Source organism: Diabrotica virgifera, chromosome 3 (assembly GCF_917563875.1).
Source record: "Diabrotica virgifera virgifera chromosome 3, PGI_DIABVI_V3a".
Taxonomy (NCBI): Eukaryota; Metazoa; Arthropoda; class Insecta; order Coleoptera; family Chrysomelidae; genus Diabrotica; species Diabrotica virgifera.
In genome coordinates this window covers 174,258,597-174,274,631 of record NC_065445.1, presented here as the reverse complement: position 1 = coordinate 174,274,631, position 16,035 = coordinate 174,258,597, and the positions used below count along the sequence as shown (strand labels likewise).

The 16,035-nt window shown below is 31.4% G+C and overlaps 1 protein-coding gene across 1 annotated transcript in view; it reads right to left on the bottom strand.

The window, feature by feature from the left end:
* The window catches only part of LOC114337979 (E3 ubiquitin-protein ligase MARCHF3-like), a 58,516-nt gene extending 43,833 nt beyond the window's left edge, over window positions 1-14,683 (bottom strand). Inside the window, exon 1 of the mRNA XM_028288564.2 lies at window positions 14,563-14,683. The gene's annotated coding sequence lies outside the window, so the exon portion shown is untranslated. The remainder of the gene's footprint in view (window positions 1-14,562) is intronic.
* Window positions 14,684-16,035: the final 1,352 nt, after the last annotated feature.

The window sequence follows — 16,035 nt, the reverse complement described above, 5'->3', positions numbered from 1 at the left end:
ATGTGGTCGTTCCATTCTACTCTTCTGCTTTTCACCCAGTTATTAATGTTGTCCACCTTGCATCTCCTTCGTATATCTGCACTTCTAGCTCTATCCCACATCGTCTTACCATCGATTTTTCGCAATGTTTTTATCTCTGCTGTTTCTAGCATTATTTTTGTCCTTTCTGTATCAGGTCGTGTTTCTGCCGCGTATGTCATTATTGGTCTGATGACTGTTTTGTAAATTCTGCCTTTCACTTCTTTTCCGATGTTTTTATTTCTCCATATTGTTTCATTCAGGCAACCTGCGGCTCTGTTTGCTTTATTTACCTGATCTTCCACTTCTGTTTCGAGCTTTCCGTAGCTGCATAGTGTGATGCCTAGATATTTAAACTCCATGACTTGTTCTATTATTTGACCCTCCAGCTCTAATTTACACCTTATTAGATCTGCTGTTATAACCATGCATTTAGTCTTTTTTGGGGAAATTAACATGTTAAATTTTCTAGCCGTTATATTAAATTCGTGCAGCATACGTTGTAAATCATCTTCACTTTGAGAGATTCACTTTTATTGTGTTGATCTGGTAGATATTTTCGATCGTTTTAATTATTCCTAGAGGTACCTCTCTTGCGTACAATAAATGGAAAACGTCCTTTAATTTGACCCTGTCGAATGCCTTCTTAAGGTCCACGAAACATAAGTATGCCGGTTTGTTGTATTCTAACAATTTTTCTTGAATCTGCCTCATTATAAATATAGCGTCGGTGCATGATCTTCCCGACCTAAAACCTTGTTGTTCTTCTGCTAATGTCATAATTTTATTCAGTTTGTTTGTTATCACTTTTGTCGTTAATTTTAGTGTTGTGTTTAATAAATTAATTCCTCTGTAATTCTCCGGGTCGGATTTTTCTCCCTTTTTGAAGAGAGGTATTAGGATGCTTGATCTCCATTCTTGTGGTATTCTGTTTTGTTCTATTATTTTTTGGATTAGTTTTAATAATTGTTTGGTCAGGTCTTGTCCTCCATACTTTAGGAGTTCATTTGATATTCTGTCCTCTCCTGGTGATTTTCTATTTTTTAGTTTCCTTAATGCTTCCGTTACCTCTGCTTCTTCAATATTTGTTTGTTCGTTTGATGTCACTTCAGGTGCTGGTGGTTCGTTATCGTTATCTTTAGCAAACAGAGATCGAAAATAGTCTGCCCAAGTTTCCTTCTGAATGTGTTTCATTTTTATTAGTTCGTTCATCTCTTTTCTTTGTCCTCTGATCATTCTCCCTATTTACTTTTGTGTTCCGTAGAAGTCGTGTTCCATCTGTTTTGAGAAACTCTCCCAGTGTTCTCTTTTTATTTGTCTGACTAGAGTGTTTGTTTCGTTTCTTATTTTTTTATAGTGGTTGTATGCCTGTTTTGTTTGTTGTGTTCTGTATTGTAAAAAGGCTTTCTTCTTTTCTTCACATTTTATCTTCACTTCCTCTCGAAACCATGGGCTTTTCTTTTTTGATATATTGGTATTCGTTACTTTCCTCTCTCCAAGTGATTCTGTTGCTGCGTTAATTATGTTACTTTTGAGTTTTTCCCAGCTTTCCTCGGTGTTATCATTTTCTAGTACCTATTTCATTATCAGCAATCTTCTCTGATATTCTTTTTCTATAATTATAAGTACTCTGTGGATTCCGTACTTAGTCCTTCGACTTTGATTTTTGTTTGTGTTGGTGCCACTCTCTTAGGTTTGTAGCATTTCATGGTGATTCTAATTTTACATAATACTAGGCTGTGGTCACTACCTACATCTGCTGAGTTGAGGCATCTTACGTCAATTATTTTTGATGGATGTATATATCTGTTAGTTATAACATAATCTATTATAGATCTTTGTCCACGGGTATTATTGAATGTATATTTGTGTTGGTCTTTGTGGTAAAAAAAGTGTTGTTTATTCGAAGTTCGTTATTCGTGCAGAAATTTATCATCAGTTTTCCATTTTCGTTTTTGACATTCTCATTATGTTTTTGCTTAATTCCAGGTATTACTTGGTTGCCTATTCGAGCGTTAAAATCCCCCAGTATTATCAACTTTCCTCTAACTTGTTCTACTACTTGTTGCAATTGATCATAGAATATTTCCCTTGTTGTTTGGGGCTTACTATTTTCTGGGCCGTATATTCCGATGATGTTCAGGTCTTCTTTCTCCATTCTAATTTTTGCTGTGACAATCCTTTCTGATACATATTGACACTCTTTGATGTTATTTTGGTATCTTTGGTGTATTAGTAAGGCTACACCCTCTTTGGTCCTGTTTTCTTTTGCTACTCCACTGTAGATTAGTATATATTCGCCTAATTTTGACTGGCATTTTCCTTTCTTTTTGGTCTCCTGTAGAGCGCATATATCTATTTTTTTCTCTTTTAGCTCTTGGGTTATTTCTTGATCTCTAGTGTTGAGCGATCTTATGTTCCAAGTGGTTATTCTCATCTGGGTTTTGGAGGTTTTTCTCGTGTCCTTATTTCTTGCCGTGGTCGTCTTCATATTATCAATCCGGTTCCGAGGCTTCAGATTGTTTCTTTGAGCAGTATTAGTTTTTACGATTGGTAGGTTGCTAACCTTGCCAATCACCCTCCACATTTTATCCGGGCTTGGGACCGGCTGTTGTAACCAAATGTTTCGAATCCTCAAAAAACTAATAAATATTTTTAAAAAATTTAGACGCAGAATGAAAGATTACATTATTTACAAGATAATGATTTAAAGATTACATCTAGTCCCTTAGAATAAATAAAAAGTTTCTTTTGAATAAGATATGTACTTAAAATTAAAAATCACACTCAATTTTCTGTTGTTTTACCCCTGTAACTTATTAAAATAAACATTATCGAAGATTTCAGGGACTTTCGGCCCTCGGTAGTAACGTAATCTTTTAGTGTGCGTTTAAATTTTTCAAAAATACTTACTAGTTTTCTCAGGCTTAGAAAAAAACGAATGCATTTAAATAGCATTGGACCCGAAAGTTTGCGCCTATCCACTTAAACAATGCAAAAATCCAGATATATAAGACCATAATACGACCAGCAGTCGCGTATGGAAGCGAAACATGGACGCTAACAAAAAGAGAAGTTAATAAATTGCTGGTGTGGGAACGTAAAATCCTTCGAATGATATATGGCCCTCGCAGAGAAAGCGTGACAAACGAATGGAGGCGCAGATACAATAACGAGCTAGAGTCTCTATTCGGAAAAGGAAATCTAGTCAGATATAATATAAAGGCCAATATACTCAGATGGGCAGGGCATGTGATACGCAGTAACGACAATCGCATTATAAACAATGTGTTTATGATTCAATGTGGGAAAGGCCAGATGGAAGAAGGTCTGTAGGGCGGCCTAGAAAAAGGTGGAAAGATGCAGTCAAAGAAGATCTAGAGAAAATGGTAGTGCGACAATGGGAATTAGTGGTACAGGACCGACAAACATGGAAGGCAATAGTAAACAAGGCAAGGACTCACGAAGAGTTGTAGCGCCATTGATGATGATGATGACTTAAACAATATTTAATTGTTTAAATATAAATTTTATTTATTGTTAATAAAAATTTTATTTTCTTGTGCAACTATATTTCTATTAAATAATTAATTCATTTAAAAAAGTTATTATTATTATTAAATTATATTTAGGGGCCCGAAAATTGTGTGGTGCCTCGGGCCTGATTTGAAGTAAAATAGGCTCTGCTTCTAGTAGAAACAGCGAGGAACAAGGAGGGTCAATAAATGTCCACACATAAATTAATCAAAAACGTACTTCTTTATTTAAACTAATTTAAAAATAACAATTTTATATTATTCCTAGATGTTAATGAAACACTTAAAAGATACGAATTTGAAAAGATACGAAGAAACATTTTTGACTTCTTGCTGTGCTTACCTCATACATACTTGCATTTTGAACAAACTATGGTTGTCTCTACCCACTTATTGGCATTTTTTCTTTTAGATTTTGCTAGTTTTACACATGAATGATATCGTCTCTTTCCATTTTGGGATGGTGTTGAAGGTATTCAAGAGGATTATTTATAGTCCACTGTCAAGTTTTTATAAAAGTATGAGGAAATGAATTAAATTATAGAAATGCTAATTATGCCATCTAATAGGGCAGTAGTACGCCGACAACTACTAATTATTTAAGATTTTTAGGAATAAAGGAATTTAGAAAATCGGATATAATGCAATGTTGTGAATACTTTTTAACCCTCCTTGGTCCTTCTAGGGTTAAGAAGGGTTCCCGCAGAGCACAGACGTCAAAGACTAGTTTGGGCTCTGGAACATCAAAATTGGCAGGAAGAATAGAAATCTGTACTCTTTACCAACTAGTCTCGCTATGCAGTGCCGGATTAACCATTAGGCGGACTAGGCGGCCGCCTAGGGCCCGGGCACATGATGGGTCCGCATCCCACACAAATGCATTAATTAATATTGAATTATTTAAGCAGTAATTTAAAAAAATATTTAAAATGTTAAAAAAATCAAATAGGGCTGAGACAAAAAAAGAGAATGGGTAATTTATGATTTCCAATCAAACTCAGTTTTTTGCTTTATCTTCTGTCAAATATCAGGAAAATACAACCGACTTCAAGACAAATTAAGCAGTTATCTTCAAAGACATTTTTATATTCCATGTTCTAATCATTCCCTCAATTTGGTAATCAATTTTGCAAGAATTTTGCAAATTTTGCTTAGAAGCTGGTAATTATTTTGGTGTGGTTCGTTTTTTTTTTTTTTCAATTTCTACTCACCGATGAGTCTTATAGTCATTCACTCACGGTAAAATATTGCAAAACCTCCGGATTTTAAAGAACCTTTGGATATGAAACAAGGGCTTGGATTGACATGAAATTTGGTATAAGTATAGCTAACATTGTTGTTCTGAAGCTATTTTCTTGTGGCATTTTTACAATTTTAACTATTTATAATGGGAAATAAGCCACAATATTATTAGAAAATGATTTTTTGGGTGTCGAAACGTTAATAAAAATCATTTTTTAATAATATTGTGGCTTATTTCCCATTATAAATAGTTAAAATTATCTCACAATAAAACACTGAAAAACGTTTGTTTTCTATACTTCCACAAAATTTATTACAACTATGTTATTACTACAGCTGTTTCGGCAAAGTGCCTTTCTCAAGTTATATATATTTACAATGTGTTTGCCTTTTTAAGTCTTTAACTGAAGAAGTTGAGGAGTGGGGAGCTGTTTGTCTCGAGTTGGTCATTCAGAATTATATCTGTATTTTTCAATTTATTAATTTCCATTGATTCTAAAAATGATAGCTTAAGGCCTTTATTTTGAATATGTAGAATTTGAAACTCTTCATTGAAAGAATGATTATGATCTAGAAGGTGAAGTGCGTATGTAGAAGTGTCTGTTTTTCTATTGTTGAAAGCCCTTTTGTGTTCTGCTATCCGTTTGTCAAAAGTTCTGCCAGTTTGACCGATGTAAGTTTTCGGACAGTCACCACAAGTTAGTTTGTACACACCACTCTGTAGTTGCTTTCTCTTTCGGCTTTTATTGTTTTTAATATGTTTGCTTAAGTTGTTGTTAGTTCTGAAAGCTGGTGTTATTCCTTTCTTTTTTATGTATCTGGCTATTTTTGTTGTTATTTTGCCAGTATATGTGAGAGAGCAGAAGGTACTGGGTTCTTTCTGTGGTGGTGGATACACTAATTTCAAGGCTTTCTTATGGAGTTTTTGGTTTAAAATGTTGTTAACTGTTTGTTCGTTATAGCCATTGTTTACTGCTATTTGTCTAATGATATTTAGTTCTGTCTCGAAGTTATTTTTTGTCATAGGAATTTCTGTCAGTCTATGTATCATGCTATGCTAGGCTGCTAATTTGTGTTGTGTAGGATGGGATGATGAATTGTGTATAGTTGTGTCAGTATGGGTAGGTTTATGCTATACGGAGAACTCATGTTTGTTGTGTAGTCTGGTAATCGTTACATCTAGAAAGTTTATGGAACTATTCTGTTCTGTTTCTATTGTGAACTCAATATTACTATGAAGTGAATTAATGTATGATAGAAATTGGTCAAGTTGTCTGTTAGTTCCTGTAAAGCAGACTAGTATGTCATCCACGTATCTCCACCAATATAAGAACTGTTTAAATACGGGGTGTTTAGAAATTGTTGTTTCAAGTTGGTTCATAAATATATCTGATAGTAATGGGCTTAGAGGATTACCCATAATAAGTCCTGCACTGTTGTTTGTGTAAATTTGATTATTGAATTCAAAATAGTCTTGATTTATGCAAATTTCAAGAAGGTGTAAAATTTCAGATGCAATGATCGGATTTGTACTATTATGTTCTAAAAGGTTTTAACTAAAACAAAAGTTTCTGTAGGAGGAACACTAGGAAAAAGATTTTTTACGTCAAATGAAATTAGTCTGGAGTTGTTGGGCAATTGAAAATGTTGTATTTTATTAACTAGTTCTAGTGTATTTTTACGGTGAATTTAGGTGAAAATTTAGTGTATTCTGTAATAGACTAAGTTTTCACTCTAATGGCATATAACATATCCCACCAGAATGAAAACAATGGGAACCTTCTCTGGTTACACCTCCGAGGCTTCTACAATTTGCAAGCCATACGGATGCTGAGACTAAGGAAGATGAGGGAATTCTACAATTTACAATTCACGTCACATCTGCTCAGCGCGGTAAAGTTCCAACGAGACAGTTCCAGTATTCTGTAATAATATCTGACAGTTTTTTTGAAAGTTTATATGACGGAGCTGTATAAAAAGAAACTACAGGTCTTATTGGGTGGTCAGGTTTGTGTAGTTTAATAAAAGAGTATGGGTTCATAATATTAAGGTATTTCTGTTCTGTTGGATTTAGTATTGATTTTGAATTTTCAATGGCTAGTTTAATTTGTTTTCGGTATTTTTCTGTGGGGTCTTTGTTTAGTGTTATACTATTTTGGTTATTTAAAAATTCTATTGTTTTGTTATTATAGTCACTTTTATATAAATTATATAAAAATTAATAAATTGAAAAATACAGATATAATTCTGAATGACCAACTCGAGACAAACAGCTCCCCACTCCTCAACCTCTTCAGTTAAAGACTTAAAAAGGCAAACACATCGTAAAATATATCACTTGAGAAAGACACTTTGCCGAAACAGCTGTAGTAATAACATAGTTGTAATAAATTTTGTGGAAGTATAGAAAACAAACATTTTTCAGTGTTTTATTGTGAGATAAAATGAACTTCCATCAAGTAATGGTCGAATTCATCAATTAGTTAAAATTATAGCTAACATGTCAAAGAAAAAAAGTGATATTGTGCCAATGTGTGTTTTTCTCTACGGTTGAGTCGACCCCTTCTCGGGGGTGAAAAAATATACCGTCAAAATACGTCCGGAAGTAGATAAACTGACTAATTCTAAGCAAGTTTGGCCAATAGAGTTTTTCATCAAGTCAATACATTTCGAGTTATTTGCAAGTGAATATCTTCATTTGTCAACAAAAAATAATACGTTTTTAGACGGTTTTTCGCAAATAACTCAAAAAGTAAGTATTTTATCGAAAAAATATCCTTAGCAAAAATATAGCTTTTAAAAAATTGAAGAAATGGTATACCTATGTGTGCAGTCTGTAGATCCAGTAGAAGCAGAATTGTAGCTAATGAAAAATAGGTTATTATTCGTCAAATTCCAAATCGAATATTTCAACGTGAAATAATCAAAAAATGTCGCACTTTTCATGGAAAACTCATCATAACTTGTTTAAATGTTTAAAAAAGTATTATTCTTGTTTTTTTTTTAAATTTCTAGCATAAAAATTAAGCAAGATACGCTCAGAATAAAGTTGATCCCATTTTTTGAATAAAAAAAACTGGTGAAAATGACCCCCTAATTAACATCCCAAATGAAATGAATCCTTAGCGCTTCACTAGCTACCTACTTTACTTATGTATGTTTCTATGCTCTGTTAGTTTTATCGGTATAAAGTGCTTATTTATAAAAAGGCTGTAGTAGAAAGGGCTTGATCAAGTCACTAATCATGAGTGTATGCAATTTTTTTTATTTGGCTTAATGCCTCGACAACAACGAATGGCCATTGGCATGGTACAGTGGATTTTTCCAATCAGGTACCTAGTGTAATGGGTAGTGTGTGTGTTGAGTAAATGTCATGTTACTTAGCAAAGTCGTCATTGTTTTTGAAAAGAGACGTTAATTGTAACCGAATATCTACGGTCCCTCCGGTGAGCACCGATCCCACAAGGACAGAAATATTTTCATTTATTAATTTTTAATAAATAAAAAATTCTCTACATAGGGTATGCAAATTTTGAACAGTCATATCTTAACCAAATTTTATCTTCCAAAAAAAGAGTCATATCTTCCAAAGCAAAAATCTGAAATATTCAGAAAGGCAAAACCTATATTTTTTTACTCTTTAAGATTTTTGGTACCAATAATAATTTTTAAGTTATTTTGAAAAAAAGACATTTTTTTTAAATTTCAAAAAATTTGTTTTACTTTAAATCCCAATGTTTTGAAATATAAGCACTGTAAACCGGTGAAACTTACAGATCATATAAATAATATACTTATAAGTTTTTTCTAGATTTTCATAAATTTTCAAGATTTTTTTGCCAAAAAAAGGAATCAACATTATTTTAAGCTTTACTTGCTTAATTTTGTTACTTGAAACTTGTTAAAAAAAAAACAAAAATAAAATTTTTTTAACACTTTAAAAAAGTTGTGATGATTTTTCACCGAAAAGTGCTTTTTTGGTTATTTACGTTGAGATATTTGATTTGGAATTTGTCGAATAAGAATCTACTTTTCATTAGCTCTAGTTTTGCTTATACTGGGTCTACATACTTCATACATATACCATTTTTTTTTTAATTTTGTATACGCTATATTTTTTCTAAGAATATTTTTTCGATAAAATACTTAATTTTGGAGTTATTTCCGAAGAACCTGATAAAAACGTGTTTTTTTTTTGTTGAAAAATGAACATATTCACTCGCAAATAACTCAAAAAGTATTGATTTTGTGAAAAAACTCGATAGAACAAAAGTTACTTAGTTCATCAGTTTATCCATTTCCGCACTTATTTTGAATGTATGTCTTTTACCCCCGAAGGAGTGGCACTCATACATAGGGCAAAATCACATATCGACACAATATCCCTTTTTTTCTTTGGCATATTAGCCATTAGCTATGGACTATTAATGAGGAGTTGTTGCGAAATGTAAAAAAAAAGAAAAATTATGTTTTTTACATTGTCGTAATTTATTTTTGGAGTAACTACTTCCCAAAACAACGTAAATATCAGTAAATTTGTTTTAAGTAAATGGTCGCTAAAAAGGGTCCTACTTCTTATGATGCCTTATGATGCCCTATGATGCCTTAATTAAACCGCCACTGTCGCTATGGAAGGTATAGTCGTCGCTTACGTGTTTGGACCAATCCGTTAGTGCCGAAAAATAGTTGACCTGTCGAGGACAGTGTGGGGTGGAATTTCTTTTGATGGTCGAAGAGACCCATTAATTTTGAACAGGAATATGGCCAGTATTGGCCAGTGTGATTTATAGAGGTGAAGTCATCAACAATATTATTCCACATTTTCACGCCGCTATTGGTCAAGACTTCTTTTTTCTGGATGATAATGCAACTCCCCACCGGTATATCACTGATTTGCCAGTTAACCGGTCAATTGCTCGAAATACAAATTGCTCGAATAAAAAAGAAAATTATATATCTAAAATATTTATTCAAAATAATACAAAATATAGACATAAGAAAGATTCTTGAATTAGGACAAATTATGTGATATGTCACATATATAATAGTATATTAATTTATGCTGAAAAAGTATTTATTACAAATCTAAACTATCTTTGAACTTTTAAAATAATAAGAAAAATAATGGTTTTGATTTTCTCTCATCATGATAATTAGGTATTATAATAATTTCCAGGTATTAGGGAAAGATTAAAATCATTAAATACCCATTAACATGCTTACCCATTACCAATGTTTCTTTATTGGGTATGTATTGGATTTTTGTGGATATTTTGTGGATTATTGTGAATAAGTATTTTAGATATATACTTCTCTTTTTTATTTTATTTTATTTTATTTTATTTTATTCGAGCAATTTGTATTTCGAGCAATTTTCATGTCGAGCAATTGGTTTTCGAGCAATTGCATTCGAGCAATTGACCTAGATTTGCTATTACCCCCAAGGTCTCCTGATCTTAACTGCATTGAACGTGCTTGGGATCAACTCCAGAGAGCATTAGATGCACATTAACCACGCCCTGAAACTCTTCATCAATCAAGAAACCTATTGCCTCAATTCTGGTTGCAATTCAGGCAAGATGTGCTTAACAATTTAGTGGAAAGTATGCCAATACGTTGCCAAGCAGTTGTTGAGGCTCGTGGAGGACACACCACCTATTAAATAATGTTTTGTTGGATTTTGAAAATGATTCGGGTGTTACAAGAAATTTTGTCAATTTCAGTTTTTTAGTTTTTTTTTTAGAAAACTTTTTAGTTGGTAGATTGTTGATACAAAAGAGATGCAGTGATATTAATTGTTAGTATAATAAAGAATTTTTATTAATTACGTTAAAATATATTTTTTAAAGCATTTCCTGATAATATCCCTAACTTTTGACGAGCAGTTTATTAACAATTGTTGATTAATGGTATTTCCGAGACTATTTATTAACAAAAAAATTCTGGATCCTTTGTAAAAGGTATATTAAAAGACCGCAATAAGGGTAACATCACATTAACAAAACGTTTTCGGATTAACAAATAGTACATCATAAGTGTTAAAAGCCAATAGCGTGCATGCAAGAGGGCAAGAGCCACCAAAAAGTTATGGGTAAAAGCCCTTTAAATGTTACAAGATCTTAAATGGTACTACATATTGTTAAAAAAAATAATGGAAGTTGCAAATATTCCTGGATATTATCACAAAAATATAAAAAAGAAAGGTACGCTAAATCAGATGAATATTCATTTAAAAAGTTAAAAATATTTTTTAGAGATATGGGGGAGAAAAATCTTTTCTCAAAGGGATGTTTCAAAGTATAATTGCGACTTCACATTATCAACACAGTTCTCCATTTTCGATTTTCACGTTTTTATTATATTTTTGCTTAATTCGGTATAACTTGGTTACGGTTTACTCTCTAGGGAGTAAAAGTAAAAGTGACATCATGGTATGTCATTGAGGAATAACTTATCGACGACCTATACAATATTCTATTTTCTATTATGTAAATACCTATACATTTTAGCGCTTATTTATAGAACACCTTGTATTTTGCAGAATGGTTAAAAACAGTAAATTTTTATTTTGATTTAACAATGTTTACATTAATAATTTGACTTATATTTGACAGTTGACAGTTATACTGTACCTACTTGTTAGTTTTAGATCTCTAATAAATTTTGTAAGTTAGTTACCTAAATAAATTATTTAAAAATGAAAACGACTTTATATTTGAGGGAGGTGGAAAAATCATATGTATAACATGAGAGTAAAGTGCCTTTTCCTCCCTTGAATGACTCCCTTCCTCCCTCTGCTACGCGTCGGGCAGTAAACTTTATTCTCGGGAGGAAAAGTAGCACTTCGCTCCCTTGTTATACAAGCTAAATAGCTATTTTGCAACTGCAAAAGAAGATGCAGCGCGTCATGCTCCTGCAGAAAGGTCGGGCTTCTTTTTAACGCTACACGTGAGGAATATGCAGGTATTAACATTGAACCAAATTGCGAATGGATTTAGTGTCCGCAGTCATATAAACCCAAATAAAAAGTGAACTAATCTCTGACAAAGATTAGTAAGGAACGAATGACAGGGGCAACAATGGCGTCAGTTACGTAGATTAGAATTAATTAGTGATATGACTGTTTTTTTTAAATGTCTACAAATGTTTTACATATTTTTCTGTAGGTACATATTTTGCATACATTTGATTCTTTCTGCAGGGATCTATCTGTACTTTATATCTTCCACCATTAGTAGGTGTTTCAACCAAGTTTAGCTTTCTTCTTCTTCTTCCTGTACCGTCTTCTAACGAAGATTGGTGATCACTTGAAATATTTAAGCCTATATAAACCTATATTTAGCTTTAATAATAAGCCTATATAGGCACATTTCGAATGCCTCCAATTTATTTTCAACAAAACTAATGAATCACAATAACAAAACAAAAAAAAAATGTAGTGATGCCATAAATGACGTTAAAACTAGAATCTAAAAAATATGGGAAAAACAATGGAACTTCAAGTATGTAAAAAAATATATATTTTGTTTACATCAACTTCCTTTGCCACCTGAATATTTAAATATAACCTACACAAACGCGATAATTTCTGCTATTCTGAGATTAAAAACTCGACACGAAAAATATGAGGCACATTTGCATAAATTAGGAATAGTGAATTCATCAGTGTGCTTTTGTGATAATGTTTCTATAGAGATTTGAATCATATTTTCTTGAAATGCAAAATTAACGAGAGATATATTACAGTCTACAAAAAACATAAATATTATATTCTCCAATTATTAGTATAGAGTATTTACAAAGTTTCCATATGAGAATAATTAATTTAATGATCGACTATTTGAAATAAATAAATATTGCATTTAAATGAAACAGTTATAGATATAACAAAACTAAAGCCAAATGACAAATACGCTAAATAAGAAGTAATAGACAGACAATTAAATTATTACAATAACCCCTGTGTGGCTCAGTGGTACGAGAGCCTACCTTTTGATCTAAAGATTGCGAGTTCGAATCTCATCTGGGGTGAGAATTTTTCCTTTGTTAAAAATTAATAAATTAATAAATGAAAATAGTTTCTATCCTTGTGGGATCGGTATTCACCCGGAGGGACCGCAGACGTTCGGATACAATTAGCATATCCTTGTAAAGACAATGAAATCAACTTTATTAAGTAATGTGACACTTACTCAACACACACTACACATTACACTAACTGATTGCGAAATCACTGTAATACCATATCAATGGCTATTACTTGTTGAAGCATTAAGCTAAATAAAAAAAATATTAAGAAAACGTACCTACTAAAAAATAGCCTTTCTACTACTAAATTGTATACAGAGAGAGTCTGTAAAGTGGAATAAATTCAATATCTCAAATACTAATTGTTTTTTTGGAAAATGTTCAGACCCGTCGATTAGTATTTCAAATTGTCCTTTTTGACATTCAATAAAAATGTATACAGGGTGTCCCAATTTAGAGATATGACGTCATCGTCGATTTTCTTAAATGGCAACACTGTCATTTTGATAGCTAATTTGATAGGGTTTGTAAAGTTATACATAACTGCAAAATATCAAATTTTTATTCTCTACCATTTACAAGATAATAGAAAATAACAAAGTTATATCTGTAATTTGGAATATATTCAATAATTAAAATACTAACTGTTTTTTTGAAAAATGCTCAGACCCGTCGATTAGTATATCAAATTGTCCTTTTTGACATATAATAATAATGTATACAGGGTGTCCCAATTTAGAGATATGACGTCATCGTTGATTTTCTTAAATGGCAACACTGTCATTTTGATAGCTATTTTGATAGGGTGTGTAAAGTTATACACAACTGCAAAATTTCAAATTTGTATTCTCTACCATTTAGATGATAATAAAAAATAACAAAGTTATGAAAAAGAAGTAATCAACTAATAATTGAATTTAATTATTTCAATAAATTAAGCAAAAACTCATAATGTTGCCCTCAATTATTGTCAAATTGTCAATGGGCAACGTTATGAGCATTTGCTTGATTGAAATAAATAAATTCAATTATTATTTGATTACTTCTTCTTCTTCATAACTTTGTTATTTTTTATTATCTTGTAAATGGTAGGGAATAAAATTTTGAAATTTTTCAGATGTGTATAACTTTACACACGCTATCAAAATAGCTATCAAAATGATAGTGTTGCCATTTAAGAAAATCAACGATGACGTCATATCTCTAAATTGGGACACCCTGTATACATTATTATTATATGTCAAAAATGACAATTTGATATACTAATCGACGGGTCTGAGCATTTTTCAAAAAAACAGTTAGTATTTTAATTATTGAATATATTCCAAATTACAGATATAACTTTGTTATTTTCTATTATCTTGTAAATGGTAGAGAATAAAAATTTGATATTTTGCAGTTATGTATAACTTTACAAACCCTATCAAATTAGCTATCAAAATGACAGTGTTGCCATTTAAGAAAATCGACGATGACGTCATATCTCTAAATTGGGACACCCTGTATACATTTTTATTGAATGTCAAAAAGGACAATTTGAAATACTAATCGACGGGTCTGAGCATTTTCCAAAAAAACAATTAGTATTTGAGATATTGAATTTATTCCACTTTACAGACTCTCTCTGTATATAATACTAATATAATATAATATGCTAGGTTAGATTATTCAAACCGCAAAAAAGGAAAAGAATTTAGACTGAGTAGAATAGTAAGCAAAAATAATTTAAATTACTTACCTGAAAAATGTATTCGTTATTTAAAATTTAGTTTCCTTGATTTACAATTTTTATATTAAAATAATTATTAGTTTATATTGTTTCATTTCTTACTTGCTTTTATGACAGTGACAATAATTATAAATCCTAACCTATTGCAAAGTGACTTTCACTTCAAATTAAATACAAGTACATATCTAAATCTACTTTTGACTAATAGGCAAGGCGAAAACGGCGGGTTCTTTGGAGAAAATACTCCCATGAGATTTTTTTGCCTAATCACATTCGTGAGACATTCCAGAATAAGGTTCAATAAGTCGCCCACGCGAAAAATGGTCCAATTTTTTTTAACAATTTTTTTTAATCAAATTGATAAAATCAATATTTTTGGACCGATCAATTTTTTTAAGGTTATTTGGATAACGTCCAACGGGCGAAATTGTCGACGGGCGAAATCATTATAGACAAGGCGAAAACGGCGGGTTCGTTGGAAGAAATATTCTCATGAGATTTTTTTGCATAATCACATTCGTGAGACACCCCAGAATAAGGTTCAAGAAGTCGCCCATGCGAAAAGTGGTCCAAACTTTTTTAACAATTTTTTTTTAATCAAATTGCAAAAATCAATGTTTTCGACCCTGACAAATTTTTTAGATTTTTCGGACCATTCTGGACAGAAAAGGTCTCTTGTAATTTTTCTCTACAGGCCGGTTTGTTACAAGGTGCTTTTGCTTAAAGTCGGTAGAATACACCTTTTTTTAGAAAAATCGATTGGAAAATATTTCGTTTTTTATGTAAAAAAAAAATTCGAGCAAAAACTATTTAGAAAAACGAAAACTGGTACGTTTATTTATCTTTCAGATATGAATCGATTTTTTCAATTGCAAATTTCTGGTACCGGCCATAATCATCAATTTTAGGTATGGCAAAGGTTATTTTATCTCATAATTGTTTCATATGTTGTTTTCCAATAAAACTTAATACTTTAATATTTACAAATGATATGGAAATTCTTTATCTCATTTATAAACATGTTAAATTATGTAAATACAAGTTATGTAAACGTACAAGTAAACGAAATATGTACTAAAACTAGGCATAATTTGTTAATGTGGTTTGAAAAAATTTAAAAGAAAAAAAAAAAGAAAAATAAAAAAAAAAGAAGTAAAACAAGTGTTTACCACAAATTAAAATATACAATATAAAAAACACAGTAAAATAATTTAAAAAAAAACAAGATAAAAATCAACACAATATACCATGTACCTATCTATAAAAATATTATTGTAGTATGTACTTATGTTATGAAATAAGAAATGTATGACTATAAATTTGCAATCAATCACAAACAAGTTTGGCTAATTGGCTCTGCCAAAGCCATTTTTCAGAAAAAAAACTGTTTTATCTTAAATTTTTAATCATTTTTAACACTAAATTATTAAATTATGAAGTGTTATAGTACTAAAAGTTACTCTTGCTTTAAGTCGGTGAAAT